Source organism: Neoarius graeffei, chromosome 1 (genome assembly GCF_027579695.1).
Source record: "Neoarius graeffei isolate fNeoGra1 chromosome 1, fNeoGra1.pri, whole genome shotgun sequence".
Classification (NCBI taxonomy): domain Eukaryota; kingdom Metazoa; phylum Chordata; class Actinopteri; order Siluriformes; family Ariidae; genus Neoarius; species Neoarius graeffei.
Window position 1 is genome coordinate 4,614,439 of NC_083569.1, and position 16,601 is coordinate 4,631,039.

The 16,601-nt window shown below is 42.9% G+C and overlaps 2 protein-coding genes across 3 annotated transcripts in view; one reads left to right on the top strand and one right to left on the bottom strand.

Moving 5' to 3' along the window:
- Window positions 1–16,601, bottom strand: part of cdc73 (cell division cycle 73, Paf1/RNA polymerase II complex component, homolog (S. cerevisiae)) — a 104,826-nt gene that overhangs the window by 48,799 nt on the left and 39,426 nt on the right. The gene's annotated exons all lie outside the window — the stretch shown is intronic.
- The window catches only part of LOC132891040 (beta-1,3-galactosyltransferase 2-like), a 62,534-nt gene that overhangs the window by 42,828 nt on the left and 3,105 nt on the right, over window positions 1–16,601 (top strand). Inside the window, exon 1 of one of the 2 annotated variants that reach the window (XM_060928498.1) lies at window positions 10,857–11,303. The exons of the other annotated variant lie outside the window; for it this stretch is intronic. The gene's annotated coding sequence lies outside the window, so the exon portion shown is untranslated. Of the gene's footprint in view, window positions 1–10,856; window positions 11,304–16,601 lie in introns of those variants that run through there. 2 annotated transcript variants of the gene reach the window in all.

Sequence of the window (16,601 nt, forward strand, 5' to 3'; positions counted from 1 at the left end):
GCAGATCCGCGGTAAATTCTCATCCCTGGCCTAAGCACTTCAATATCATTAAAAGCACTTTGATTTTATTTCTAATTCCGTTTTTCGAAACGTGACTGGGTAGCCTCATATAGCTAATAATCATTGTCTAGCCGTGATTTAAAAGGCTTGTGGGTTTTTTTTTTTTCAGGCCAGTTTTATTGTAGGCTACAATTTGCCATAATATGTTCATTTTTGTTAAAGGTCCCATGGCATGAAACTTTCACTTCCTGAGGTTTTTTAACGTTAAAATGAGTTCCTCTGACCTTCTTAAGTCACCCCAGTGGCTAGAAATTTCATAATGTGTAAACCAAACTATACCCAACATTTGAGAATGGCGCGTCAAAACGGCGCGTTGATAAGCTCTTCCCTTTACTACGTCAGCAAGGGAGATGATCCCCACGCCCCCCCTCTGGATTCCCACCCACTGTATGGATTGCCCGCCCAGCTCAAAAGTTGCCACCAAACATGGAAGTTGCGCTGTACATGGATGTGACAACACAGAAAGGAGTCTGTTTTTACTGCCGACAGGAGAGCCCCTGAAGACGCAGTGGCTTCATTTTATTTCCTCCAATAATACGCCGTCGAGTCTACCTAAGACGGTGTATGTTTGTCAGAAGCATTTTCCTGAGGAATGTTTCCACAACTTGGGACAGTACAGGGCAGGTTTTGCACATCAGCTGTCACTGAAGCCTGGGTCCGTACCAAGCATCCCTGCCGCATCAGCAACAAACACCGAACAAGTAAGTGTAGAACTGTTAAGTCGTTTTGCCGTGTTTTAAAATCGGTGCGTTAGCCTAGCAATGGCTACATTAGCTGTGCAGCTAACCACTTCCTTCAGTTAGCCAGGTAATCTGCGCTACAAAACTAAAGAGCATGCAGCATGCTCTGTTAAACTGAGTTTAGTCTGGAAATTGACTGTAACTTATGAGCTTATGTTTGACTATTGCTCCGCAATGCATGTCTTCTGTTGGATAAGCGATATGTTGCTGTAGTTGCTGCTTCTATCCTCTTTGGTTATGGAGTGCGTGTTCAAGCCTAGGGTATTATACGTTCGTTAACTACCACTCCGAACACTCTCACTCTCTGCATCACGTTGAGTTTACGAAAGGAGTCCGAGGGAGAACGGGGTTATGTCTTAGCAGCGTGGCTACAGGCGCTGATAGCAGCGAGTACGTGTGCGAGCAGCTTGGTCAAGCTCCTCCCCCTCCCCCCATGGCCCGCCCCCACCCTTCCCCACCTCCTGCTTCTCATTAGCAAAACGACGCACTGGGAAAAGCGCTGAAATGGGGCTTTCTCCCAGGAGGCTATATCTACGTGCCGAGGGTTCATTTCGAGAAAGGCTGCGGATAGAACATCCGGAAACCTCCACGAGCCCGTTTAAAGCATCAACAAACCACCATGCCATGGGACCTTTAAATTTCTGAAATGGAGTCATATCCCTTAGGGCTAATCTTTTTTTTTTTTAATGAAGCATAAACTATGCTTAATGCTGTAAACTTGAAAACAATAAAGGCATAGAAATGCTAATTTTGTATCCTGTCATATCTTTAGACATTAATTGAACTGTATTGTATTGTAATGTTAATACGAATAGGCCTAAAGTTACAGGATTTCTATCACAATTTGCCAGACTTTCACCTTTTGTCTGTTCTTGCGAAGATTGTTCCTTGTATTGTGCCATGAGCCGTCACTGTGGCTATTACCGGTATATTCTACTGTTTTTAACCATAAGCCGAGCTCAGTCAGATACCACGTCACCTTCCACTGGATGTCTGATGAGCTCATTGAGCGTCTTGAGCTACATTTAGATTGCCCAACACTGAAAAGAAGACACGAGACGGGTCCAGAAGTTTTCATAGAAAGCACGCGACTCATTGTTGAAAATTAGGAACTGTCTTTTTAAGGGGAGCTGTTGCCTTTTGGCTTTGAAACGTTCGTTTTTGATTCTTTCCAAGCAGCCTGTCCTGCCCTAACTGCCTCCTCTCAGGACAAGAAACTTGAAACTTTGAGTTAGATTTTTGTGACATCGGTGTGAAAAAAAATATTGTTGAATAAATAAAGGCCCTATATGCAATTTTGTGTTTTCCTTATAGAAAAATGCTGTAGTTTCAGAATATAGCACCTAAAAAGCTGTATGATCAGCCCTTACTTGACTTTTTGCATGATTTTTACTAAAAAGTAGGCGAAAATGACCTATTTTTGGTGACAAAACATTTTGAACATCCACATTAATCCTGCTGCAGTTTGCAAAATAGTGATAAACTTGCTATCTATTAACCTTAGAATAAGAGTTTATGTTGTGTTCTTTTAAATAAGTATCAGTTTCAGTGGCTGCAGCAAGTAATGTCGTCATACCAGCCAGTTTCATCAACAAACGTCATGACAAAATTTTTAGGAATTTTGAGCTTCTGGGTAAGGATTTGGCTTTTCATTCTTCCTGTTGAGTTTATATAATGATAAACCTGCATGTATTATACATCAATCTCTTTGTAATTTTGTTGGGAATAAGACAGTACCCAATACACAAGTTAATTCTAACACCAGATAAGTAAAATTAGTACTTTTACTAACCCTACCCCTATCAATTTTCAGTTCGTAAAAAAAAAAAAACCTTGCATTCATTCAATTTTGAATGTAGAGCAGCGCTCGAAACTAACGGTGTCCCGACGTCCCGGGGACCATAAAAAAATGTCATCGGGACACAAAATTATATCTGGGACAATCCCGGGACAATGGAAAAAAATAGATCTAGAAAAAAAGTTCTACATTAATATTATTTACAAAGCCGTAACACATACGTAGACATTCACCTAATTTGTCAATTTTAAAACGTTAACAGCGAAAAATACATAGTAGCTACACTTTCGATGCACCTGCATCCGTAGGCTACAGAGCAGCGCATTCTGTTCTAGAATCTTCGGCCGGAGTCCGCGTTATATGGACTTGGAATGGAATTGCTACCGCACACGCTGCGCCGACTCTCGCCAGAACAAAAATGCTTAAGTGGTTGAAGCGGACCGACCGCGGGGAAGAAACTGAAAGCCCAGACATAACGTCTCCGGGACCTTCAGGATCCAAAGTGTCATCGCCTGGTCTGCAGGCAACGCTAGCAACTGAATGAACTTAATGAACACTGTTAGACACGTTATAAAATACAACAGGAATGATGTGGATGATATTGACGGAAGATACCGTTCAACAGAATAAGTGAGTTTTCTTGGTGTCTTTCTAGTTCGGAAAGTTTAGTCGGTCAGCAGCACAACTAGGCTCGGACCTGGCACTATGCTGATGTTGCTAACATTGTTTCGGCAGCGAAAGTTCATAAAAATGGATAACGGTAATGGTGAAAATGATAAGTTGGCCTTATAAGTGCCAACAGATATTCAAGGTATAAGTAGATGAAATGAACATAAAAGGGGTCTTATTTTCAACTAAAGTGTACTGCAGATGTAGGGAGTTGAAACATTTTCTGAATGAGCTAGTTGGCCCCTTTAAATAAACGGGTATCTATTCATACAGTGAGATCGCCAAAGTTTAATAAACTGAAAATGCAATAACTAATTTTGAAGTAGATGATGTATAGGACGTGTCGCTTGGGTCTTATTGTAAAAATGATATAAAGGGTTCAAAATCGCATAGTTACAAATATAATAGTAACTTCATATGATAATATTAACCACTGGTTATTTCAGAGAGGAAAAAAATGGGGACACTATTGCTTCCATTCGGGACAATACAACACAGAATTCGGGACCGCTGGGGGACACAAAGAAAAAAAAAAAAAAGTTAATTTCGAGCCCTGATGTAGAGTTACCAAAATTTAATCAATTATACCCATTTATATGGACTACAACCAGTACATTATTTTGGTCTAAAATCTTTTCTGAAATGAGATCAAGTTTTTTTTACGACAAAATCTCACATCCGTTTTTACCAATTTTTCAAGTATTGTCATGACCATTGAACGATGAAGTCAATCGACTATTAAAGATTTTGCATAAATGATGTCATTTTCAGGTTCCTGAGAAAATTGGACCCTATACTGATATATTTTCAGTCCATATATCACAAATTGATTTTTTACCCTAAATGTCACTAAAATCTAACTCGGTCCTCGAACCTTGTCTCAGATGAAAGCAAGAAACAATGACTGTTTAAAAACTGCTCGCACTCGTTTGGAATCTTATGACTTGCGGTATTTCTGCTATTTGTAAATGAGGTCAAAATCTGGGTCAGCCATTGTTGTTGTATTGAAGAAAGCGTGGAGAGCTCGCTGGCAACACCGACGTGGCGCGAAATTTTTAACATGGCGGCCGCCGATTCGCACATTGACGGATCGTTTTTTCATTTAAAAAAAAAAAAAGTGTATGCCTGGTCGTTAACCCCCTCCCCCCCGCGTACGGTTTGTGCGCTCGTGATAATGATGAAAATTATAGATGACCCCTAAGTTGGCAGCATGCTTTTTCTTTTTCTTGGGTGGAACAGTCTTGCAACGTTTTCCCGGTCCATGAATCAGCTTGCAAGCTGCACTACTTCTTGCCACGTGAAGTGCAATCCAAGGCTTTATCATCTTTAGATCTACATCACTCATGGGCAGAGTTTCCTCTGCAGCAAAAGCAAAGATCAAAGCCTGAAAAACAAGTTTTAAAACACTGGTGCCATGGTGGCGGCCCGCGGGCCGGATCCGGTCCGAATGAACATCTAATCCGGCCCCCTTGCTGATGGCCCTCTAATCGTTCGGCCGGCAGAGAGCCATCAATGTCTGCCGCACCCCATCGAACAATTATTACAGAACAATTACCTGTCTTTCACTGCCGATCGCATTGACGTCAGAGGCGGAGATTTGCCTGATGGCCCTGCCATTTGCATCGGTCCAATTTGCGCCACAGACTGTTTAAATTTTAAATTATATTGCCACTGTCAATTTTATCAGAGCGAGAGGGCTCAACCACCGGCAATTCGATGCATTTTTATCTGAAAATGACATCCACCAGGGCCTTCCCTATCACACCGATGTGCGTTGGTTGAGCCGAGGCGCAGTGCTCAAACGGTTCTACAAATTACGCAAAGAGATAGCAGAGTTCATGCAGGCTAAAGGGAAGCCTGTGGAGGAATTGGACGACACCGAATGGACCAGGGACCTTGCCTTTTTAGTGGACATTACCGAACACCTGAACTTATTGAATGTTAAAATGCAAGGTCGCAACAAACTCGTTACCGAGTATTACGACGGTGTCCGTGCGTTTCAACGTAAACTTGCGTTATGGAAGGCACAGCTCTGTCAGCGCAATGCAGCCCACTTCCCCTGTTTGAAATCTCTGTCTGTCAGTCATCAGAGCATGGACAAGTATGCAAACTTGCTTTCCGGTCTCATGCACGAGTTTGCCAATCGATTCACGGTTTTCACTGAACTGGAAAAGGACTTTGCGTTTTTTGGCTCTCCATTCACCACGGATGCTTCCGAGGTCCCCGAGGCGATGCAAATGGAACTGATAGACTTGCAATGCTGCACGCGGTTGAAGGACATGTACAAATCTGTTGGTATTGAATCATTCTACCAACCGTTGCCACCTGAGTACCCGACTATCACTGCATTTGCAGGTAAAATACTCTGTTTGGGACAACATATTTATGTGAGCAGGCATTTTCAGTTATGAATATTAATAAATCGAAAATGCGCAATCGTATGACACATGGACATCTCAATGATGTCATGAAAATAGCCACGGCCCAGAGCCTGTCCCCCAATGTGGACAAGCTGGTGAAAAATAAAAGGCTTCTGGCTTCGACATGTAAAATGTAGCTGGCTTGTCTGCCCATGTAACAGTGCTGTGAAGTAAAGATTGGGAGGGTACGTTTGTGGGAGTTGTTTAAGTTAATGTACCAGCTGTTATTTATGTCTTTTTATTATTAAGTTCTAGTGAATATTTAGTCACTTGGCCTGTTGGTGGAGTACTTAACCTTGGCACATCTTTTGACTTCTTTAGGGCGACTTAGGGCCATCTTTTTTAATTGGCCTAATTAGGCCTGTGTATTGACATGGTTTTATGCGCAAGTTGTCAATAAATCTGATCAAAGTAATTTACAGTTTAGTTGTGTTTTTATGTGTCCTTGTCCATTTTGTTGTTTTTTTATTATTTAAAAAAACATTTATATTCATAAATGATATCAAATAGTATGTCTATTTGTTTAGTGTTTGGTCTTGTCACGCCGGTAATGCGGCCCCCTGAGGTCCCACTTGAAAACAATCTGGCCCCCTGACCAATTTCACCCTGGCACCCCTGTTTTAAAAGAAGTTAGTCACAGTACATACCGTATATCTGCTAATATCAACACGTACAGTATTTAAATTCGAGAAGCATTAAACCACAACATGAACAGTTTCATGCAAAAGCCTACTAGATTCGCTAACTGTTCGACTGTATATTACGAAGACTCGCGTACACGAAACTACATTTGATTAGTTCAACTTGGCCTGCAGTCGATCTAAATATTTAAGTTTTATCTGCATAAAATTACTTTAATGAGGTATTTTCATGATTTTGCGATTGTAAGTAACTCAAAACTAGATCTAAACGTCAAATTAGTCGCATTTCATTCTAAATTTGAAATTTTTCTTGATAATTAGGATATATTATAGTCTTATGGAATCAATTTTGTGCCAAAATGTTCATACAATACTTTTGAAATATCAAACAAAAACAAAAAAAAACAAAACAAAAAAAAAAGTAAAATTTTTTTTAGACTGGCAAAGCAAATTATTCGTGTAATCGTGCAAAATATCAGTCTATCACTCTTCAGAAACCTTTTATTTTTGTTCCGCGTCTTTCTCAGTTTTGTTTGATGCAATTTATTTTGGTTGCGATTCCGGCTTTCCCGTTTGCGCTCCCTGACTTTTTGCACAAACTTGACGTGTGGGCGGGCTGTCCAGGAATGCATTCCCATTGGCTAACTTGTGTTTGACTGACAGCTACGCTCAGCCATTCCCTACTCGGATTCTGGCGGACTGTTTGACGAGTGACCGATCCGTTGACGGTGAACGAGGATCGAGTGGACTTCAGTGGCGACTATGATACTGAATTAATTCAACAAATGCCGCTTTTCCACTACAAACGCGGCTGAGTTGGGCTGAGCCGTGCCGTGCTGAGTCGAGCTGTTGGAGTTGCATTTCGACTACAACCGCGCTGAACCGTGCTGGCTGGAAGTGGGTGGACACATTGGGTGGAGTTAGCGAAAGTGGGTGGACGTCAGGTGATGTCGTTAAGCAGCGCAAACGGTGACATCAGTGATCTTTTAAGCGGTAGTCTCACGACCCGAATAGTAAACAATAAACATGGAGGACATGGAGTCGTTAGTGTTGCTGGTCTTGGTGCTGTGGCTTGTTGTCACCGACAACGCGGACAGATACTGGCAAGAGCGTATAGATGAGGCGAGGCGCACAAGGCTTCAGAAATTCTCGTAATTCGTAATTCTTCTTCTTCCGGGTTTGCGGTGTTTACAGATCCCAGCGCGCTCGCGGGGCGTGTGTGGGCATGTGAGGACACTCCTCCTCACCCATCAGTGCACAGGGGAGTGTCTGCTCACGCCCCCAACCTCACTCGGCACGGCTTGGCTCGCTTCAGCCCCACTCCAAAACGGTGCGAGTTTTAGGGGCTAAGCAGGGCTGAAACGAGCTGAGTCGTGCTGGTTTTTGGTAGTCGAAACGCGAGCCGTGTCGGGCTGAAGTGAGCTGAAGTGAGCTGAAGCGAGCTGAAAAAGGGTAGTGGAAAAGGGCCAAAAGTGTAAGTACGGGACAAATGTGTTGTACGTGTTGCAGTAGTACACACTGAGCTGTCAGTCAAACACAAGTTACCCAATGGGATTGCATTCCTGGACAGCCCGCCCACACGTCAAGTTTGTGCAAAAAGTCAGGGAGCGCAAACGAGAAAGACGGAATCGCAACCAAAATAAATTACGTCAAACCAAACTGAGAAAGACGCGGAACAAAAATAGGTTTCTGAAGAGTAATAGACTGATATTTTGCACGATTACACGAATAATTTGTTTGCCAGTCTAAAAAAAATTGACTTTTTTTGTATTTTGATTTGTCATTTTTATTTAATAATTTCAAAAATATTGTATGAACATTTTGGCACAAAACTGATTCCATATATTCTTTGCATCGTTTGACCGTTAAGAGGAAAGTGCCAAAAACTTCGGCAAGAAGTGGTTTCTTACCTCAGTATGTGCTTTCCTGTCCACAAATGGTGTCAGATACGGAGACGGTGTAGCTGCAGGCTTTTCCCAGGCCTGTAAGTAAACAGGGCTAATACCACGTGTCAGATCTTGTTTTTGTGCATCTTCCCGGCGACGAGTGAAAAAAATAAAAATAAAAATTTACTCGGCAGTTGACGATTTGACCGCTTTTCATACAGTTTCCGTGCGCGTCCTTTTGTTTTGATCTGGACGACCGGGGCAACGAAACCACGATCAGCACAGTTAGTCTCTGCATCACACAAGACGCGCCTGCATTTACCAGCAACGTCGACTTTCCGGTAATATTTGCCAGGGCTTTGAACCGGTTCAAGGAACGAAAACGAAAACCGGGAACTTTTTCTATTTCACATGGAACAGAAACGAAACCAGAAACTTTATTATGTTCCGGAACAGAAACGCTTATTAAAAATAATGGTAACCGGTTAATACCGGTTTTTATTTCGTTCCTCAAAGTTTCCGTAGCCTACAAATAAAAGTCATTCTTCTCCTGCGCAAGTTTCTATGACCCGCTGGGGTTCACTTCCTGTGTGACGTTCGCTGACTGAATGGAGAGAGCGGGAGGGTGGACTACTATCACGTCTCCACATCTTAAATAAGAGGTAAATATTGCAGTCTATTGTTATTCAAAAACGTCAATTTCAAACACGATATCAATATATTTGTCAACGTTAATGAGAGGCTCGCGAACATTAAATGACGTTAACCTCTGTTAGCCTATCAATGCATAGGGCCTGACTAGCCTTTGGTAACACACTAAACGAATTCTCTTTCATTTCTGGCACTTTTTCTGTTTGTGTAGATGGGAAGACATACTGAGAATCCAAATCGCCAACATTTGAAATAATAATTGTTTTGAATTATTTCTTGTCTTATTTAATGAAGGTTGTAATAGAATTAGCCTACATTTGGCTTAAGCTGGATGAGACAGAGACATCATTTTATAGCCATTTGTTAAACAGCTGACAGGGAACGTAATTAACCGTTCCGGGAATGAAATTTTGTTGTTCTAACCGGTTCGGGAACGTCTATTTAATGGTGGAACCCAAAACCGGAAACGTTAAAATTCTGTTTCTGTTCGGAACGAACCAATAGGAAAAAAATTCTGGTTCAAAGCCCTGATATTTGCCCGCAGTGGTGTCCGTTTCTTTATCGTTATAAACGACTCTTAACGGTTTTGAACACCATTCCCAATTCCATTTCACTCTGCACCCACTATCAGCTTCCCTTGCTCGGTTTTCTTCTTTTTTCGCCATTGTTCAAAATATTCGCTTTCTAACTTCGAAACGCGGTTACCGCGTTGTAAACAAGCAAGAACGAGCTACAATATATTCACGTCGCCGATTGGCTACGTTACTAACGCTGGACACGTTTTCTTCCGATCACGAACCTCGTTACACACGCGTAACCGGAGTCGAGGTCAGTCCGTAAAACACGGAATCGGATGCGAAATAGCAAATATCACGTTTGCGCATTTACCGCAAGTCAACGCCTCTCAGTATTTTGGCATTTCACAAAATTTTCAAGATTTATTCAAATCCGCGACCAAATAGCATGCATGTATACGTCGTCAGTCACAAAACAGCTCTTTCCCATTTTGGCGAAATTGATTTTTCCCCCCTCTTACACACACCTTGAACACCCACTAATCTCTTTCATGTGCTTCGCTGCACTACGTACGTCATCCGTCGTGATTCCTCTTCACCGCTAAGGTCGTACCATCGCATCAAAGACGACGAGCATGAGAAATATCGGCACCTATTCCCATTTCCGTCACCATTTTTGCAATACGTCTTGAAACGGATCTGCACCATCTCGGCGGTTGTAGAATTTCTAAATCTGGCAATGCTGTTGGAACCCGTCCTGTCCGCTGCTCCACTCCGATCCTGTCCCGGCAGGTCACCGTTTATTAGCGCGGGTCCTGTTTTGATGACCAGGCGCCGACGACTCCAAGTCGCCAAAACGGGAAAAAGTTTGACTCGAGACTGCAATCGGTGTTGTATTCCGTCGGAGAGTGTTTACGAGTCTCGGAATTCCTCCAGGCTTTCGTCATGCATTTATTCCCACACCAGAGGCTCGAGCAAAGAAACGACCCATGCCGGAAAAAACAAACCGGGATGAGATGGAGGATAAAGATTTTCCCCAATGTGAATCAACGAAACACACAGAGAACCATCTCTGGTTGTATGAACGGAAAGAGGTTGGGGGGGGGGGAACTTCCTGCTCTTGGAATGTCTAACATTTCCTAACACACACACACGATGACATCTATTTATATTTCAGTTTCATGTTCTTGTGTGTGAGAGAAAGGTTCTTTCTGTAAATCTGAGGAGTGTGTGCGTGTTTACCCCGAGCCCTCTTCCTGGAAGGAATCATTTCTGAAGCTGCACATGGAACAAAAGATGCAGAAATATTAGTTTACAGGAAAACAAGCTGCAAAACACACACACAGCTGGCCGAGAGAGAGGGAGAGACCCTTTCTGTGGTGTGTTAATGTAGTGGGAGGGAAGATGGAAGGGTCACGTGAGAGATGTGCGCACACACACACACACACACAAGCAAGCAATGCACTAGCATTTCACTTCCCTTCCCCCAGCACGCAGTAGTGGCATGAGGACTGTGAGGCAACACAGTGTTCAGCAAGAACGCGGATAAACGCCTGGCAAAGCAGCAGCGGGTAAAAATAGAGCGTCAGACAGCTGCAGAGAGCACGCACAAGAGATAAAAGGAAAGGTGACCGTTCTGCCTAGCAACACGCACAGCCGTGAAAGATCTCTTCTCCGAGCACCAGCCGTCTCGATTCGGGAGTGACCAACATGTACGAGGAGGCGTCTTAAAAAAAAAAAAAAAAAAAACAACAGTCCACATTCTCGGCTGCCTTTCGGACGGGATCCGAAAGCACCGCCAGCTGGAAAGGATGTGGAGGGGACAGTGGCACGAATCGAGCTGCAGACATGTGCCGGTAAAAACAAGGCACACCCATGGTGAGCGTGGCGTTACCGCCGAGTGCCAGCATCCGTGATAAGAAGGTACGTACGTCAGGTTGTTTGATGTCACACAAGTGAAGCCCCCCCCTCCCATTTCCTTGCTTTTTGCACAAACACGACAAAACTGCGTGCTCGTTCAAATCAGTAAACGGGTTTTACGCGAGAGTAATGTGCGTGCATGAACCACCGTCATCAGAATCATCATCATCATCATCATCATCATCATCAGGTGTCAGCAGAAAAATATTCCCACATTTCAGTTCGGTTTTGCACTCGCATCCATCACGTCCGAATCGGAGTTTCGAATTAAAAAACGACTTCAAACGCGTCCGGGGAACTGAAGAGTCCGATCCCAACACACTTTATGCTTTTCATTTAAATAAATAAATAAAAAGAAGGAAAGAAAGAAAAATTTTCCACCCGTTGATACCCTGGAGGAGAAATGTCAACGCTGACAAAACAGCTGGAGAGAAATTAGAAGAAATAAATAGCTCTGACATCCAGCTGTGGTTCGTTGTTTGGCGAGTTGATCTAATTTCAAGCAAAAAAAAAAAGATCTGAGGACAGAAAATGTTCGTCTGTCTGAGAAGGTGCTCCTCCATTCGTTGGCAAATTAAAAAAAAATAAAATAATAAATAAATAGCTGTACTCATTTATTTTTCCTCCTTTTCAGTATAGACTGAAAAGGAGGAAAAATAAATGAGTACAGCATTTTATTTTTTTTATTTAAAAAAAAAAACCCACACACTAGACTGCCTTTCAGATCTTTCAAGTGTAGGACCGAGGTCACGTTATTTCACCATACGGACCGACCTTAAACTGGTAAATAATATTTTTATTTACCAAATTCTAACAGAAAACGAGAGCGCCCGAAAGGGAAAACCGAGCCGAGCCGCCATTTTGAATCCTCATTCACGGCTGTAATGCAAATTGCTTCCTCCTCGGTATACAAGTGCACTTCTATGGCAGGGGAAAAAAAACTACATTTTACAGCCTACCGTATTTATCCTTATAGAAGCGCCCTCCCTATTTGACGCGCCTCCACGATTTTCAGAGCTAGTATAGTATTTACCAACCATTTTCTTCATTTAACAAACTTTAAATCCAACAAACCACAACAGAGACGTTCAATTTCACCGCTGATTTTTTTTTTTTTTTACACCGGAAATCGCGTTAGTAAACATGGACAGTATAAAATACGGACATTCACTCTGCTGCGGATATCAATACGGGTGGAGACGTACCTTTTGTTTGCACCACTCTTGTACACGTTTACGGTGAACATTAAGGCCGAATCCCATTTCACCCCTTGGCCCTTCCCCTCCATTTTGCGCGTTCACGTGAAGGGGTAGGGGTATCCCAATCCCAGTTAACGCGGAGGGGTAGGGGAAGGGGTAGGGCTTCTGTACCCCTCCAAACGGAGATTTTCCTGGAGCTGACTCCGAACGAAGGGGTTTGAGTGATTTCCCACAATGCCATGTGGATTTCAGCGAGATTTCATGCGGATTTCAGAAAGATGGCGGTTCCCGCGGCGAAAGATTGTCACAAATGTATTTTCTCCATTATTTACGTGTTTTAAGTTGTTATCCAGAGGAAACACGCCGCTTGATTCGCTTTCGAGCTGAGAATGAGCAGCGATTTCTGAAATCCAAGCTGCTGCTAAAAAGCTTTGGGAGTGAGTATTGTTTTCGGTTGCTTGACTGCGTACGTTTTGTTCTGTTATTCTCGCTTTTATTGTTTACATGAGTGTTCTGACACCTCATTCTGTCGGATGTGGTGCACGAAGCGCCAAAGAGATCCCATTCAGTGGTGTTAGTTAACAAATCACACCCTGCCAGCAGAGATTTCTGGTTCTGCCTCTGACTGTAGCGGCTGGTCGCAGCCAATGACGCATTTGGTCGCGTTTTGCTAACGTAAATGCTGACGGAGGTACGCGATGACGTATGCGATCGTTGAAGGGCTATCCCAATACGTTGGGGTTGAATTTCAAGCCCTATCCCTTGTAGCTCAGTTTCAAGGGGAAGGGCCAAGGGGAAGGGGGAGGGGTAGAAATTAGAATTGGGATTGGGCCTAAATGTTTTTGCAGCTAAGTGTTTGCCTTTCTGCTCTGCCAGTTCTACAACCTTTAACTTAAAACTAGCGGTGGAGGATCGTTTTGAGGACGACATTTTGTTTTGTGAGCTCATAAACATCGACGATGGCGTGAATTGTGACGTCACTACAAATAGTTTACTTACCAATGTTATCCTTATAAGCGAGCTGGACATTGTTTAATTGACTTTTTGGACATATAACTATTTTCATGCGTTTCAAAATAAATGTTTTAAATTCCGATGATTTTGTCATGTTCGATTTTTGTCATTTAAGGGTCAAAATTGACGCTCCCCCTTCATGTTTTGCATCGCGCCCGGGCGCGTTTATTAGGATAAATACGGTATGTAGTCCCCTATTTATACAAATAGGAGTCATTCAGGATTCAGCCATGTTTTTGCTCGGCGTTAGCAAGTTCAGAGATGCCTACCCCAAATTTTGAATTTCAGTATTCTTGAAAACATTTTTCAGTATTTTGGAACGACTTTCAGTAACATTAATTTATGCGCATTTCCATTATAAAGAGGTGTATATACCAATATGTTTAACATTTAAATTATTAAAAAGAACTGTTTCGTGTGAATTGAATAAACAAAAACGCGAGCAGCCATCTCAACTGAATTTCCACTCGACAAATTTCTAGAGCATACAATAGATCACATTTTTATAAATACAATAGTGTTCCCTGTTTGCAGACATTACGGTTGACTACCAATCATTGGTATTGAATGTAACTCCTCAAAAGTATTATATTATATTGCCTGGCAAAATGTTCTACCTGTTTACGGATTCTAATAACATTTTAAAAAAATTTCTTGCCAAAGAGAGTCCGACATTGTTATCTTAATGTCGCAATATATAAATACTCCAGCATAATGCTTCAGAAGAGACATTGAATAAAATGACATTTATAATTGTATTTAAAACAGTGGAACGATCAATTTTTTGCCACAATCCCAACAGCACTAATCATAAAATTCTGTTTTTGATCATACTACATGTACATTTGCACTTGCAACACTGAAAAGGCTTTGAATTAAAGAAGTCCAGCCAGTGTTTGATATTTCAGTGAATAAAAATCAGACATGTAAAAAGAAACTGAATAAGTTTAACTCGCATTTCATGGCACTAATCGGCAAGTTCAACTCCAAGCACAGGTCAACCATCACCGCTTCAGCACGCGTCACGTTCCGTGTCTTTTCATCCACAGACTTCGTAAAAAACTGCTGGACATCCCCAGATTTACTTTCCGCCTGACTCGCCATTTCAGCATACTCCATATGGTTTTTTTTTTTTGTAGTTGACATGCCGCGTGCAGTCATCGCGACCGCCATGAGTGATGTTAATGCCAGTTCTACACAGTTTGCAGTGCGCGTATCCATTGCCCTTTTGACTGGGTGTAACGCGCAGCCATTCTACCGTATCGAAAATAGCGCGAACAAATGTGCGGAATCTGCGCATGTCACACGCAGCATGTGCGGTTATCGTAAAAATAAATAGCCTAGCCGTGAATCGCGCATGGATTGAAAAAGTCGCTTGGACATTTAAAAACTCACTGGAATTTTTAAGACTTTATAATAATTCCGTACAGAATAACACTGTTTGCCGTAACATCGCATTTACGCAACTTTTCCGTACAAAATACGGCCAATCCGTACTACTAGGCATCTCTGCAAGTTACAGGTTTTTATCTTTCTCCTGAAATGTTCTCTTCTATTTCTTCTTCCTCAGGGTAGTAAAACTCGCTTTCGCTGTGAACACTGTCGTTATCGCCATCCATGCTGTAAAATTAATGCTATTCTCCTGAGAAATGCGAAATGTTGACAAAAATTGCTACCATTTTTTTTTTTTGTGAACGAGCGAGTCGCCAGAGGTCCGTATCTGGGGTCCGTAACGTACGATACGGACCCGCTCGCCAGCCAATCAGAGCGCAGGATTTGATGGAAACCGGACCGCGAAAAAGAACCCAATTATTTTTGTTTCGTGGACCGAAAGCTACCGAATTCGAATCGCAGACCTCCGGTTTTATTTTCTTTTAAATAGAACGATTAATGAATTTAAGGCCACGTGGTCCGAAATTCTCCGCTATTTTTTTTCCTGCTTCACCATGATGCAATACTTCGTCACCATGCATCACGTGGTGGGCTTTCCCCGTTTGCGCAAGGCATTGTGGGATACAAATTAGAAACAGGAGAGGGAGAAAAAAATGGAGGACGCGAGTATGCGACTACAGTAACGGAAAGAAAAGAAACGCAGGAAATATCAAACTAATAAAATAAATCGGCGCTCAGCGAACACCTCGGTGCGATCAGCTGCTCGTTTAGCTACAGAACAAAGGTAAACCCTTTAAAGAACTTCGCCATTTTTGTGAGATGCTCCAGGAATAAACATCTCACAAAGATGACGTTTCAGACGGAACTAAATTAGAACGATTTTATGAAATCGAAAGGCCGTCTAGCTTTAAAAGACTTGACTTCGCATGCATTATTTAAGGGAAAAAAAAAATCGTGGAAGAGACACGCCAGCTGTTCATCAATGAGGAAGGAGCGTTCCTGAAAAGTGTTGGAAGGGAAAAGCCGAGACTCGACGTCTTGCTGGCGTTAGGACCCTATAAGGCGGCGATGGAAGATCAAAACCCTTTTTAGCACGGTGAAAAACGTTCTCACGTTTCGCCACAGCGAAGTCTGACTGAAATCCAGGTCACTGAGCGGCTCGACTCCGTAGGCAGGGACTTGAACTCAAAGCTGTCTGTAACCGTACGAGCCCCTCAGCTTCGGGTTTTGTGCGACTGAAAGCGAAACGGAAGCGAGATCCTAAAATAATCTGGACACACTAAAAACTAGAAAGCAGAAACGGGGGGGGGGGGGGGGGGGGGGGGGGGGGGGGTGCGCACACGTGTGTCCCCACCCCATCCATCACCGCCACCCGTTACCTTTGGCCTTTACTCCTGCCTTCGGGTTCTTCGTGGCTACAAGCAGCTCTTTGTTCGGACTCGGGCAGCTGTGGGCTGCAGAGAGAGTCAGACTGTCCGCAGCAGGCGAGTTTTGCGTGTCGATGATACCGTAGATAAACCCGAGAGAGCTTGCGTCGAAATAAATACAAAAGCTGAGTTTAAAGGACGGCTACGGATCATCTTCCTGAGTTGTGCAGGAAGGTTTCCATGACGCGCTCGTTCACTGAGGAAGTAGAAGAAAGGGAAAATTGCCCCCACCCCGGCACCCTGATATGGTCTGATCCAAACTGCTCGTT